The following is a 15,595-nucleotide window of genomic DNA, read 5'->3' as shown; positions in this document are numbered from 1 at the left end:
CACTCTAAGTCACATAAATTTATCAGGGGGTAACAGGAAAAAGAGGCCTGATAAGAGTCACTGAACTAATCCAACTTACACCTAATGGACCTGAGGGTAGGGGAATGGAGGGAGATGCAGAGCACAAAACACATAGAGACAAGATCACCTCAGGAAAAGTAATTCTAAACCCATGAATTTACATTTTTCTGAGGTTCCTTCATGACACACACAAAACCAATATACTGTACACTAGGCATCCAAAAATGTGCCAATCAGGAAACCAAAAAGTAGTCCAAAAATCCAGAACTATGTAGGTTTAAACTTCAAAACAACAAAAATTTTTAAGAAATATTTGAGGAATGTCTTTTATAATATTACTTTCTTCCTTTCAAAGGAAATACTGTTTTTATTCCTTTCCTTAACAAATGCTGTGCAATCTCCAAATCCATTTATGAACTGTTGTCCTACCACTGTCCACTCACAGTGTGAAGGCACACGATGTTTCTCACTTAAGTATCAGCATTCATATTTTTCTGCAATCAAAGCAACCCCATCTGTGCGCCTGCAAGCTGGAGGTTTGTCATATGGGGAAGGAGTTCCAGGAGCAGCTCACTGCTCTCCCCTTCCCGCAGGAGCTGCAGGAGGGAGTGGCTGGGAAACCTTCCTATGCTTCAGTCTTCCTTTGGGTAAAGTATTAGTAACCTCTAGAGAAGAGAAATAAGACCTCTACATTGCAGTATACTACAGACTGCAAAGGAGCAAAACAGACACACCTGTGAGCTTTGCACAGGGAAAAAAGTATTTTACTCCAAGTTCTCAATGCAATACTACTGCAGGGGAAGGCAGGTGCTAAAAAAAAACCTCACATGGAAGAAGCAGGGAGAAACAAAACCAAAACATTCTAGCATCCCCATCTGCAATATATCTCCTTTTAGAGGTCCACATGGACACAAATGCACAATCAAAACCTCTACTTTCCATCAGCAGACAAAATGCATGTTGTACAAACACACATGTAGCACTCCGTGCACCCATTTACTACATTCTTACATTTACAGAGGAAGAAAAAAACAACCAATCCTGATTTAAAACATACAAAAACTTAATGCAAGTGTTATGAGGATTTTCAAGTATCACTTCTCCAGTTATATCAGTAATAACTTTTGTAATTTTAAATTTCCATGATGGGGGTATCCCTTGCAGGTTTCAATTAGTAGCCTTTAGTGTCTGAAAGTCTTTACTTTAATCTAATTTTTTTTCCCCTGCAGTGAAATGTTTTGCCATTAAGCAAAATGGAGGATTAGGAATAATGACAATTAATGGAGCAAATGTTTGTATAATGAAATCATGCTTGTACCAGCAGCAAAGAGAAAGACTCGGGATAGCCTTTCTCCACTCCTGATTTTACACTGTGCATTCAGATAGTAAAGGAAAACAATTTAAAGCAAAAGATTATCCTCTGGCTCCTGATCTGGCATTGTGTTTATTAAGGACACACAGAAGTGCTGTTATCCCAGGTGACACTTTAGGCAAGCTTAGAACTTAGATTTTGTTCTCCCTCTTTCTTTTTCACTCCCTTGAAAAGGTTTTGGGGAACATGGATTTGTAAGACTACCAAGGAATTTTGTGGCTGAGGAATTTAGAAATTAAGTTGTCCATTGTCTAGATACCATATTTTTTTCAGGGAGACTGCAATGCACTTTTAGGTCTCTTTTCTGATTTTTAACATCTATTTCTGACTATTCTTATCTCAAAATGCTTTATCCTAAGAACTAGAATGGATCTACAGATCGGACTATGGGCTTCCCACCCACAACCAAAGTTCCACGGACAAGATACAACAGTAACAGTCACCTTCCCACTTCCATGTAAAGAGTTAGATAGGAGGTACCCACTGAGAAGGCAGCTACAGAAACATTTTAGTGTACACCCTCAGTACTCCACTCTTCAACTATTCCCAGGCTGGCTTTGCCCCAGAAGTGGCATCCCCTGCATACTGTGTCTATGCAGGAGGCTGCAGAGACTGCTCAAATCCCCACAGGGGCAGAAATGAGGAAAGGTTGGTTCTCACTGACACTTTATGCTGTTCTTTGCATTAAGAATCAGGCCTTGCAGAAGGGATGGAAAAGGATCCTTTTTGTAGTGCCAAGGTAACAATCTCTGTAGGAAAGAAGCTGTGCTCAGGACCTTGAATGTTAAAATCAAGGTATTAATTTTGAAGGGAAGAAAAAGTCAAAAAACAAATTCAATCATCTTCAAAATACTTCCTCGCATAGCTCAGAAAACACTGGCAGAAGACAGATGCCTTTACCACAACAGGAGGACAAATGAAAATACATATTGGAAAGGGGACCTTGCTTTCTTGGAAACTGTACTGTGAGTTCTAGAGGTCTTTGTTGCCACCTAGTCAGAACTTAGCAAGCTTCAATCCAGCTTGCTACCACTTCAGTTTTAAAACACGCTCTAGCAGTCTTTCTTTAAAGGTTAAACACAAACAATTTCCAGTCGGCAATTTCTGACACTTTGAGAAGACCAGTAATGTGCAACATTGTAAAGCCTGGCTCAAGTAGTATTTCCAAGAGTTCTGCTGGTTTTTACCTGTGAAAAGCCTCTGTCAGGTAATTTTTATCCTCTCCTGGAAAGCAAACAGGTATCCACCCAAAACACTGAAACTGACACAAAGTGTGTGCACTTCACTAAATTTTATTTCTTTGCCCAGTTAAGTGATACCACTTGAACACTGCTTTTATATAAATATTTTAGCATACCATGTTTATTTAAAATATATGTATATAACCAGGAAGGACTTCAAAGAAACAAACTGCTCTTCCATTCTCTTAATTCCCAAGTGCCTGAATAATGGGTCAACTACATAATTTCTTCTTACTCTCTTTTCCCAGGAGATGGGAGGCATGGTATACACTCGTGGCTGTATTTTCCACATGCTAAAAAACTCCAACAAATTACAGCTAGTATGTGCACATGCATGCACGAAGTATGTTTTGTTTATTCCTTCAACTATTTTAATTGGTTTTCTTTGGAGTCCCAAAGACGCATCCAGATTTAGTTTACTTCTGCCAACATGTCTGTACAACTTAGCTATTCAAAGTACTGTGTCTTGTAAGATTTGAGGCTGCTTATGCTTTTACTTAAAACTGCTGACATTAGTATCAGGTAAGATGTACAGAAATCAGGACTGGTAATTCTGGGGATAGGTACTAGGTTACATTGTAATTTATTGACATAGTCAGGCCGTCCACAAAGGTAAGGTTTAGATCTGCTCTCCCAAATTCTGACTGCAAAACTGACTTGTGATAAAATTACTTCTCCCAGCTATACACACAACAATTTTTCTTTGGTCAATCATCTGTGCCACAACAACATGAATTCTTTTTATGTATGGTGTTTTATAGTTCAAGTCTTCTGAACAACCCACTGAGTTAAACTATTCCGTTCAAACAAGTTCTTTCATAAATTTTGGCCATGTTACGGCTGGTTTTTCTTGAATGCTCCAACTAAAAGACTGATCATTCATAAATGCACACTGAAGAGGTTACAAATCCATTTCTAATGGAAATTTGGGGGCTGCTTACCTTTTCTATGGGCCATTTCCTTACCCAAGGTGTATGACTAGACACAAAACAAGCACTTACTATGGCTACTACATTGCTGGCAGAGAAAGAACACTGCCTATTCTTCTTTAATTCCCCTTCTCTCCTTTAAGAAAGACCTCAAAATCAAAAATATGTCTCAATGCACAATTTCAAAACCTCTTAGGCTAGAATCTGTGGGACTCCCTCAGTCATTAACACTGTAACAAAGAAGTCCTGCTTATCCACGTACTTCAGAGAGTATCATGACCCCTAAGCCTGATTTTATACTCTGATTTAGTTAATATTTTTGCATTACTCAACAGCTTTTTCCTAGCCAGAGCACATTCTCAAGCACACATACACAACAATGTGTTCTTAATTACTCTGTTGGTGGGAAAGTCTGTCAGGTTTCTTACCTTTTATTTTTAGCGACTTCCAAGTTCTTTTTGTCCGAGTCTGAACCATGGAGCAGGGAGCATTTATTTCTATTAATCAATCAATGATGGCAGTGGTGGTGCACTCTAGTTTTTCATTCTGACTGCAAAGCAAAATTAAAAGCTATATTTTGCAAATTTACGCATTATAGATCGTAGCAGCAGCTGGTGGACTGCTGCTGAGACAGACCGTCTTCCCCTTTCCAGTCCCCTGTGACTGAGAGGGAAGAATTACAGGACAGCACTAGCAGCTGCTGCTGCTGCCCCAGAAGCAGCAAGCCAAGGTCTCTGGAAAAATAATTGGGGAGGCGGGGGAAGGGAAGAAGGGGGACAAAGAAGTTGGGGAGGGGAAGGCATTGCCAAAGCTGGCGGCACAAACAACACACTGCACCTTGCCCTCAAAAGAAACAATTGAGCTGGTCTGGGCTTCCTTCAGTAGACACAAGACTCTTAAGCCATTATGGGAATTGAAAACACCACCAGTTTTTGATAAGGACTTTTACAGAATTAAGAAAGAGTGAGAAAAGGCAATATGCCTTCCAATCTGATGCTTGCAGCAGTTTGCTCTCAAATCCTCTAAAAATAAAGCACAGTGCAATGAGCAACACCCTTCCTTGCAGCTTCCCAACAGAGTCATTCTATGGAGCACTCTACATTAGCACAGGCACAGCCTACCAGTCAATTCATGCCCTGTCTGTCTCCTGTAAAACAGGGGTAACCAAATCCTTTCTCACACACATGTAGTCATGAAGATAAATAATTCATGACTCCAAGATATAATCAGTGTGAAAACACTAACAATCATTCATTTTTAGGCAGATTTGAAAGTGGAACTAGTGGGAGTTGTGCCCGTTTTTTAAAAAAAAACTGCTCAGTGCAAAAATCAGTATTTGGTCACCTAGGCAGTGGCTCAGTGCAAGCAAGTAATGCCCATCTATGCTATCAGCACACTAAATATAAAGCTCTCCTCAACAGGGTTGAAAAAGACAAGTATACTGACTGACCAAAGCACATCTACCCACTTCTAAAAACCTGAAGTTCACCCCAAAGCTTTCATGTTTCCCAGTGGATCTCCAGGGTTCAGGCTGACCTCCCACTATGTGGGACAGCAACATGCCTCACTCCCTATGAATGAAGAACACCCTCTACAACAGTGACTTCCAAGAGACCTGTGAATGCTCATTTTCAAGAGAGATGAGATAATATATTACACACAAATCACACAGGGCCAGGCAAGCATGTCTCACTGCTCCTTCTGCTAAGGGACTTCAATGCAAGATACTACTTGGTCCAGTGGACACTGCTTCATTTTCACTGCAGTGGCAGATATCCAGATTATTACATAATATATATAATATACATAAAAGAGATTATTTGAAGAAAACATTCAGCTATTCCAAAAGAAAAAAAGGTAACAAACACCACTGTCACTGCAACAGATGTAGCTTTCTGTGCCTTGTTTAGAAAGACTAATTCAAAAGACATACATTTATAGCTTAATTGCTGTATGTGAGAAAAAGCTTAATTTTAAATATTTAACTTATATTTTAATTGGAGGACCTCTTTTTATCCTGAATATTTGGTAGTAAAAACAAAGAGGGGAAAAAAACCAAACAAGAGAAAATATCGAAATTTCTTCAAATTGATCTCATAGACATAAGCCAAGAAATACTTAAGGTCAGAAGAAAGTACTAGCGGCTAAAACAGTTTGCATTGGTTTTGTTGTGTGTCAGAACCCCTCTCAAGATAAGCCAAGAATGCTGTATACAAAATCAGTACCATTATACACAGGCACAGCCTTCTCTCAATGTTGGAATTTCACATTCATTTTGGGAAGCTAAGCTAATTATTGTTATCTGAAGAAGCAGCTTTTGATATAGCATCAATTTCCTGAAGAACATATCAGTTTATTGAGAAGGGGTTTTCAGACTCTTATCTCATTCAATAGTATTATGCCTTACTTTTTTAAAAATTTTTTTTAAACTATAGTTAAAATATTGAGATGCTATTAGAAGACACTTCCTCAAAATCTAACTACAGGTATCAACTGCTAAGATTATCAGGGACTCAATCTGTTTGGAAGTTTTTGAATAAAATGAAATATATCCTTTCTCCTTGGCATATTAGATCCTACATTGTTTCTAAACCCAGAGTATTTAGTCAAAGTACTTGTACACAAGCCTCAGATTAAATCCACTACCATATGAATTTTTAATGCATATAGGAAAGAAGTTTCAGCAACATTAAACCATTTGTGCTGCTACAAATGCCTCAAAAGTTATGACTTCCAGATGTTACAGTGATGATAAGGATTAGAACATACGTCCACCATTTATGTCAATTTCTAACTGTGTGAGTAAACAGCTGAGGACAAGAAGGGTTAAATTACACAAAAGTCTTCACTGTCTTCCTAGCAGTCTTAACCATTTAAGGAACAGGGCAGGTTTTTTCCTCAGTAATTCATGAGGAAGGATTTATAGAATGGCTTGGAATATTGCCACAAGAAAACCAAGGCATGTGGCCTCAGAAGTCCCAGCATCACACCCATGGAAATGGAGGATCAACAGAGACCAATAAATAGGGTACAATGACAACCTGCACCCAAAGCAGCCCATTTCTGGTAGTGATATCATGTGTCAGCTCTATACTGAAAATATTAGCTACGGCAGGCCTCTTCCTCAACAGCAGCTCCCTCAATGACATCTCAGACACTCAAATGTGATCTGAAGTTACTCATCTCAGTGACTACACTGTCTCTTCCTCCTCCCTCCTTTTTGACCCAAAGCTATTTTTGAGCTTGACCTTCTTTCAGTCTCTCCAGTAAGAAAAAAGCCTTTGATTTTTCTCGCGTTTGGGATCATGATGGAGAGGTAGGCACTATCCACTGTTCTGTCTGTAAGAATTCATTTTGCTCTCCTTACACGATCTCTTCATCACTCATTTATTTACCCACGATCCACTTGTTTAATTTATTTAACAGATCACCATACCTGTATCTTTCTTCCCCTCTTGCCTGGGAGGCCTCACAACACAAAAACTTAAGAAAACCATCTACTTCACGAAAATTAATTCAGCAGATGTTTCTCCTTTGCAGTAAGTTACCTTGGTGTAAGTGGTTTTAGACCTATTAAATATAAACACACATGGAGGTATTTAAGGTATTCTGTCATGCACTTCACTTTTCAGGACTGAGAAGTCTGAAGTTCAGACATAAGAACATAAGAAGTTTATTTCGAAGACAGCACAGCCTTACCACACACATTTTCGTAAGACACTTGAAATTGCAGACTGTGCCCGTACTTCATGTTTCATAAACACACCTACAGCTTCTACACTTGGACAATTACTTCACATTTCATGCAAAGAGCATTAGAAATATGACACCTGGGCTCACACATTTAGCCTGAAGCTTCAGGCAGATAATGCACTTTGTGTGAGTATGTGTGAATGCACATTGTCCAAAAAAGAATAAACTGCAAGCTTACAAAAGGAAAAAAGCAGGCATACTGCTAAGTACAGCCTCTCCATCAGAGAGCATTACAGCTACAAATATTCTGGTAGCTTGTATAGTATATTAATGTTACAAGTAGTAAATGGGGTTTGGATGTATTTACATCCAAAATAGTAAATTTACCAGCTACAGAAAACAAAGGCAAAACCTTTCCAAAAATGCTGGATGTTATTATGGGTACATTCTTATACCACTATCAAAACTGAATCCACTCCATTAAACTGTTTGCAGAAGTCAAGCTACATTTTGGCAGCAAAAAGAGCAAATACAGTTGATCCTCTGGTTTCATGTATAAACCCAAAATATCAAAGAACCAGGTGGTTATTACTCAAAAATGTTTAATAGGACGTAATTTGAGATTAATATCTACAGTCCTACACCACACTGTGGATGAAGGGAATAATCATTGAAATGAAACTCCACCGCAAACCCTATTTGTAAAACACCTTCAATTCATTATTAAGATTCATTCTACAAAGAACTGGAAAGTAAACCTGGTATCAGTTCAACTGTAAATAAACTTTGACAATACTTAAAAATACTTTGACAATGGCTATTAAAAGGAAAATTCTATTTTTGCCAGACCTATTATTGAGTTTCCCTACTGAGGAACACCACAAGTTGCTGGCTGATTACTTTATTGTGTAATTACTCAGAACTTATCATATACACATTACCTCAGAAGATAACGTAGCTTGTCCTACAATCTTCCTATTTTCATGACCAGTCCTTACAAGAAGCTAGAGGCACAGGTTGCTTTAGAGAGTTTCTGGATCAAAACAGTATCTGACAGTGGTTCAAACTGATAGCAATCAAAAAAAGTCACAACAGATTCAAAGGCCAAGGACAGTGAAGCCTATTCTCCAGATGCTTACCTTTGTGAGATAGAAGGAAAACAGGCTTTAGCTGTGTACCACCAGTGAGAGCAGCAGGATTATTTCAATTGAGAAAAGCAGATGTTGAGTTATCTAAAATTTAGAGCGAAAAGTGTTGCAGCATCAGCAAATACATCAAAAAAGCAGTACAAGTGGAACAGTAACATAGGCATCAGGCCACTATGTACTTCTAGCATCAAAAACTACAATACCTGGTATACAATATGCATAACAAAGATCTCTCCTGTTCTCAACTTTATGGTATTGCTCACTGCTGCACCATGATAAGTAGTACATGTCCCTTAGGAAAGGAAGCCCCAGAAAAAAAAAAAAAAAAAAAAAGCTCTGTGCTATTTATTTAACTAAATGGCTGGAATAAAGTTCAGAAGTTTATAGCCTTATGGCTTCACACATACTTCTTCAAGACCAAAACTTACTTGTTGTGGCACATTAAAAGGAAAAATGTGACTGAAATCTATTTTTATCTACAAGCTCCTGGAGAAGTAGTATACAGATGTACACTTCTTGTACTTGCATAAGTAATCAATATTTTACATTTTCTATTTTTACTGTAAAATGACAGCTCACAGGAGTAACTGCTAAATGCATAGATCACTAGAGACACACTCTGAGGAGTTCTTTGTGTATGGACATTTTTCAGGAAAGCCCATTGCCTTTAACTTGAAAAAATACCCAGTAGAAATGGTTGGACAGAACTGGCTTCCTGATACATATTTTAAAACAAAAGCAGGTGACAACCAAAGCAACATCAAGATCAAGGGAGAACAGTCCTCACAATCTAAACTGAAACTTTGCCCTCTGTGAAAGTAGTCTATATCTATGAAAATAGGAGTTTAGTCTATTCTAATGAGAAAAAAAAAAGTAAGCAGAGGGTCTTGAAGTTAATTTAAAATACAGTGAATAATATTTGAAATATTGTTACATACATGAAAGCAGTAGGAACAGAAAACATGCTATTGTGGGTTGATCCAGTCATCCCTCTAAGTGGGTATTCAGAGCAAAAGACACTTACATAGGCAGGGTGCATGAGCCCAGCTACTGTCTGTAGCTTACTGCCTTTACCCCACAGTCAGGCAGCAGGAGGAACAGGAGCTTCCCTTCACGAATGCTCACAGAGCTGTCGGCCACAGCCGTGTTTAACCTGCTGATCTGCCTTCCCAGCCTCCTACAGCAGCAGCTCTGCCAGCTAAGGCAACTCTCCCACTGGCATAGCCAGCACGTCTCCACAAATAGTAGTCCTGCCACCACTCCCTAGTAAGATTTTAATGTTATCTTACATATCTTTTACAGGAAAGACCTGTAAAAATAATGTCCAGTCGTCCAGTATCCTCATCACTCCTTTTCAGCACTGCTCTGCAGCAGCCAGGCACACGTCTTGCCCATGACACTTTTTTAACAATTTCCCATCACATGGAGTGCAGCAAGAAGAAAAGAGGTATTATCCTATAACAAATTGGCCCATCTTCTAGATTAGATAAAACCAAACTCTTCCAACAGGCAAACTGTTGTTGGGGTGCCCCCCTCAACTACTTGGAGCATAGAAAGATCACAGCCATGCACCCCATTCCTATGATGGCCACTCTGTTATCTGAAAAGGTTATGAACCCCTGACCAATCAGCATGTTACCTTGCCATTTCCACCACTGGAAGATAAACATCATTTCATCTTCACTCGTTGTCAGTGATCCTTTCTTATCACTTTTTATTTTTAACAAATGCTCCCACCACCCCAAAAGCTGTAGTTTAAACAAAGTGAAGGAAAGACGAGGGAAGACTGATGTGGTGAAATGTGCTACAAGACAGCTAGGCTACTTGTGTCATGATTATCTGTTTCTTGCAGAAAGAATGATCCAAAGCTACTATTTACATGTTTAAACTAACCCAGGTCAGTTTGTCTCCAATGATGCACAGAATAATCATGTGAACTATCTAGCTAGCAGATCTGAATGGCAGCAACTTCTGCCAGAGGCAGCAATGAGCTGCTGAGAACACATGCTTTTCACAGCCTAATACTCTCCCTAAATTCAACCAGAGCTGTCTGAATGATGACTACATTTGAAAAGAGGTATCAAAATCATTATGATGGGCCACACACATGAATTTAGAAGGAATTTCTAAAGCACGAAGGGGAGAGAGGCATTCATCTCCCTTAGTATATTCAACCACAAGAGTGCCCCTGCCTCGTAGTGTTAGGGATCTGCTCTGGAAACACCCACCTCGGAGCTCAGAACTTCCCATCATTCTGGACACCTGCTGACACCTGACACAAAAGCCAAATACTTGAATTCATGCTTATCTATCAGTTGCTGTGATTCATACAGAAGACCCCCCCAACCCTCAATACAGTGCTCTCAGCATTTGAGCCATCTGCATCTATTATTCCCCTTCCCTTCCCCTCAGTGTTTGTTGACCGTGCAAGTGGTGCGCAGGTGATACACTGGGCTGAGACAGGGAAGGAACACTGGAGACCAATGTGTCATTTATTTTTTTTAAACCCCTAATCTACATATTTAGAGAGGCAAAGAAACAGAGAATACACGATTCACCCTTGACATTCCGCCAGATCACTTCAATCCTGTAAAATGCCCCCTAATGACCTGAATATAATACCATGGTGTTACAGTGTCACTTAAATACTGCAGGGTTCTTCCTCTGGCAGTGCAGTCTGCAGACTTAATATGTAATGTACAGGATTATACTGCCACTAAAATATTACTTAGTGCTGATGAAATTTCAAATTAATTCTGGGAGCTAAATCATTATTCAACTCTGCCTTTGCAGAGATACACTCCCCTGGTTGCTTTAATAACAGTGATTGTAGAACTAGAAGGTTGTTACTGTCTCTTCAAGGCTTGTTTAAAAGGAGAAGTGGCCTCTAAACTGTCAAGCAAGTTAATGCAGTAATGCATGGATGTTTGCAACTAAAAAAATAATTTGAGCAAAAAATGGGCTCAAATATTAAGAGAGCTCATAGCAATGTGGCTTATGAATAACTTTAATATTTAACAATAAATTAAGAGTCTTAGCCCAGTTTTCTTTCTATATATATACACACACACACACGCTCCCATGTTCCCATCCACCACCACCCTCTTCCACAGACAGAAGATTTCATAATAATTGAGGGGACATATTCTTGATGAAGTAAATGACACAGCTGCTGGTAACTGATGAAACTGATCTTTGCCAGTTGAGGATGTGGCTTTCAAGTCATTCTGAGCTCTAGCTTTTCAAACCTAAATAAACAAACTTGAACTTTTTACAGCTCTGGGTTTCTTCTTCCTGAATAATTTCTGTTACTAGTGAGTATTCGGTACTTTTAGGTAACTACAGCACTTCAACACTAAGATGGGCCAATCCTTGACACTGCACTAGAGCCAGTGTACACAATAATGTGCTAACATAAGAAGTAAGGGACCATGAAAAACAGTGGATGGGCTAATCATAAAAGCAAGTTTCTATCCTCTGAATGTTTGCCCATTTTTTAACATTGTGTTTAGATTTGTTTCTGTTTCTCAGTTAAAATACCAGACTGCTCACTTCTACAATGAGGTTTCTTAAATCCGGGAAGCGTTCCCAAGCTATATTGGAAAAACCCCAAACCAAAACCCCCACAAAACCAGTGGTAAATGATGAACAACATAGGGCCAAGCAGGCCGAAAACAACTTGCGGCAGCGAGTCTAAATTAGGCTAAAATAATCAAACTTTCTCCTTATTAAACGGTTACCTACTTCCTCATTCATTAATATTGTCGTTGTTTACACTTGCAGCCAGGCCAAAGATTTTCCCCTCCCTCCAAATATAATTTCCTGCTATTGACAGACATGTTCAAGTGCTGGATGTGTGTATGTCTACATGGCATACTGCAGGCAGAGGCGAGCCTTCTTGGCCACCACCCAAGCCAGCTGTAAATGAGCCAGCTCCAAACTGGAAGCTGTGTAAGCACAATTAGCACAGCAGTAAGCCTGATCTAACACATCCTGCCAAGAGACCGAGCTTATTAGCTTGAGCCCAACACAACGCACACGACGGATATGGGGCTTCTGCTTTGGCTCCACACAGAACGTGGGCAGCTGAAGCACATCAAGCTCCTATCTGCCCACAAGACACGGTGTAAGTACATCTTCTCTTGGAGCATACTCTCTGCTGCAAGGACTGTCCTTTCCCTCTGCATCAACTCCCAAAATACTCTGAGTGCTGTGAGCAGATGGAGGGAACAGGGATCTCCAAGTGAGAACTTCTGAGGCACTATAAGAAAAAAGCCACCAGGCAGGTGTTTACGCACCAGGCACAAAAAAGGCCAGAGGAAAAGGTGAGGGAAAGGCAGAGCAAAGCACTGCAAGACACTATAAACTGATAAAGAGCACTCCACTGTCTGGATACTATCAGGTCCAGAGCAATAATGACCAAAAACCATTACCATACTGTAGATTTTAAATGGGCTCTGCTCAGGTGCTCCTACCACCAAAGAATTCACTATTTTTGGTGGACATTTAAACAGAACAAAAGAGGAATATGAGAGAAGGAAATCTGTTATCAAACTGGGACCCAAGAAACCAATGCTCCTCTGGTGCCATGGATTTTATTAAAGGAGTAGTGACAGTCTAGCGGTTGGCAGTAGTAGGCTGAGAAACTTATAAATTCAGAGCAAAATGAGACAAATCAAAGGGTAGCAATGAAAATCATCAGGGGGGAAAATAAAGGGCATATTTTAAGAAGAGTGCCTGAAGAGACTGGGAATGTTTACATTTAAAAGGGCAGTAATAAAATGGTCATTGCTAAACTATATTTAGCAGAAACTAACCTATACAAGTTAGTGAGCTTCTGCCCACCCATTAGGAGAGCACATGGGCAAGCAGAAATTCCATTGAAGTGCCCCAATCAAAGGCAACAAAGAAAACACCTTATTCAACACATAATGATTTTGTTACATTCTGTGTCAACAGACTGTTCTGTAGCAAACACTCAGGATCTTTGGAAGGTGGTGTTCATGCCTGTTTTCTTTTCCCTCCCACTCTACTGTAAAGGAGTATTTTTAGCTTTCAGTTTGAGCTTTCTGATGTATGGGACAGGTATAAGCAAGAGAGAGAGGGGACCCCACAAGGTGTGGCAGACACACTCCTCCACACATTCAGATTCTGCAGATTAACTAGGTTTATTTTGACTTCTGAGATTTTTAGATTACATTGTGTATATGGAGGTTTTCCATTATTTGCTAGCTTAAAATATTTTCTTTGAAAAGGCTTAGTTTGATCTGGGGTGAAGACTACACATCCTCAGCAGACTACAAGCAGTTTATATACTTGTCCCTGACCCTTGCCTGATCATCAGTTTGAGCTAAACACCTGCTGGAATTTCACACAGAATTTCTCACACTCTAGTAACACAGATCTCAGGCATATATATCTTCATGATTCACAGCAGCATTTGAATCACCAATACCTGCTTCAAAGGAGTGTTTTTCTTCCCTTTTCCCTATCCTTTCATAAGCTTCTAAAAACATGACCAAATCAAATCAAATTAATCACACCAGGTTAAGAGACACAGACAAAAGAAAAACTAAAAGCTGAAATTACACTTGCACTGTTCTTTTGTCTTGAGAAGGAAATAATTTTCTCTCTGTTTTCCCACTTGAAGGCCTGAAAAAGAAAGCTATGCTGTCAGAAATATCAAGGCCTAATGAAATGTGTGAAAAACCAGTCATACCTTGAACTTACTAACTTCAGGAAGGTGAAATAGAGAAACGTATGTGAATATTATTTGGTATGAAAGACTTAGAAATAACACAACGGTATGATTACTGCAGGTTAATTTAACCTTATTTAGATTTTTCAGTCATTTAAAAATACATATATAATCATCAACCATTGTTCAGACAGAGAAAACTGTTCTGAAACAGGATCTCAATTTACAGACACATCTAATATATCAAATATACAGTATACATATGTGCAGGATATAAAAGTCAAATAACCATCCAGTCCCTTTACTTACACATACTTCCAGTGAAAAGATAAAAAATCTTGGCTTATGAATCAGTTAAACTAAAATACCCTAAAAGAACACATTTCTAATAGAAGAAAACAGTGAGGAGATAAACACGATTAAGGGGAAAGGGAGGGTAGAGAAGTAAAATATTTGCCAGTTAGCTCTGAATACTTTTGTATTGAACAAAAATAAATACTCAATCTGTGTATTATTTCTTTTGGAAATACTTCTTTGCAGAGAGGAATGCAAGTTAGCATCCTTTATAAGGCCATAAGAATCTTGTACATACCACACCATAAAGTAGGCCTAGTACAGAACACAGCAATCTCCCATGCAGTGACATGATAAACAGAATCCTTAAATGCTGATTTGGTCTCCCTTCAAAGCAATCCTTATTTTAAAAACAAATTTTAAAAAGAACAGAATCCGAGGCCATCTGCAAAGGAAGCACCTCAGACTCAAAGACCTGTCTACACTCACTATGTGTACATTGCTTTTGGTTTAGACAAAGTAAAAACAGGAGAGAATGCAATGTGTCTGCAGAAGGTTCTTCTATTTTTAACTAATACTGTCCTGCCAGTATGAATTCATCCAGATAGAAAATCCTTCATTAAAAATATAATTTACTTTGGTTGCTTTCCACTATGTTGAAGTGACATTTTCCCAAACACTGTCAAAGGCCATTAGGAACACAAAGCTTTTGACAACAAGTTTCAATCATGACACCCATTGGCCTGCCTAAATAGAAGTTTCCTTAAGAAGGCTTGGGAATCCTTAGATGGGAAGGGGCAAAGTCAAAGGGCATGAAAAATATTATTCAGATATACATAGTATCATTAAAAAATTATTAAAAAATCTTTGCACTGTCTTATACAGGAAAAGTGACAAATTAGTGAAATATCCTAAGGAACAACACAGAACTTTGGAACTTTTCACCTGAAACTTGGGGTGCTACAGCATTTTACTAAAGAGTACAACATTGAAGACAGCTCAAGCAAGAAGTTACCAACATTTTACTCAGCTGTACATATTTTTATGTGTCCACCTGGGAAAAAAACCACATATACGAGCAGATAAGCACAAACTAAAACACAGCTTGCTTTTGGAGTCATGGCTTACTTTCAAAAAAGATGACATATATACCAAAACATTTATATGTAAGCCAATATTTTAAACTATGCTTTTCCCTA

The 15,595-nt window shown here is 38.9% G+C and overlaps 1 protein-coding gene across 5 annotated transcripts in view; it reads right to left on the bottom strand.

Annotated features, from left to right (window-relative positions):
- The window catches only part of ZMIZ1 (zinc finger MIZ-type containing 1), a 285,918-nt gene that overhangs the window by 199,061 nt on the left and 71,262 nt on the right, over positions 1-15,595 (bottom strand). Inside the window, exon 1 of one of the 5 annotated variants that reach the window (XM_031062575.1) lies at positions 8,396-8,414. The exons of the other annotated variants lie outside the window; for them this stretch is intronic. The gene's annotated coding sequence lies outside the window, so the exon portion shown is untranslated. Of the gene's footprint in view, positions 1-8,395; positions 8,415-15,595 lie in introns of those variants that run through there. 5 annotated transcript variants of the gene reach the window in all.

The sequence above is a fragment of the Geospiza fortis genome, unplaced genomic scaffold (genome assembly GCF_000277835.1).
Source record: "Geospiza fortis unplaced genomic scaffold, GeoFor_1.0 scaffold130, whole genome shotgun sequence".
NCBI classification, from domain to species: domain Eukaryota; kingdom Metazoa; phylum Chordata; class Aves; order Passeriformes; family Thraupidae; genus Geospiza; species Geospiza fortis.
The sequence above is the reverse complement of the archived record's forward strand: the minus strand, read 5'-3'. Positions and strand labels throughout refer to the sequence as shown.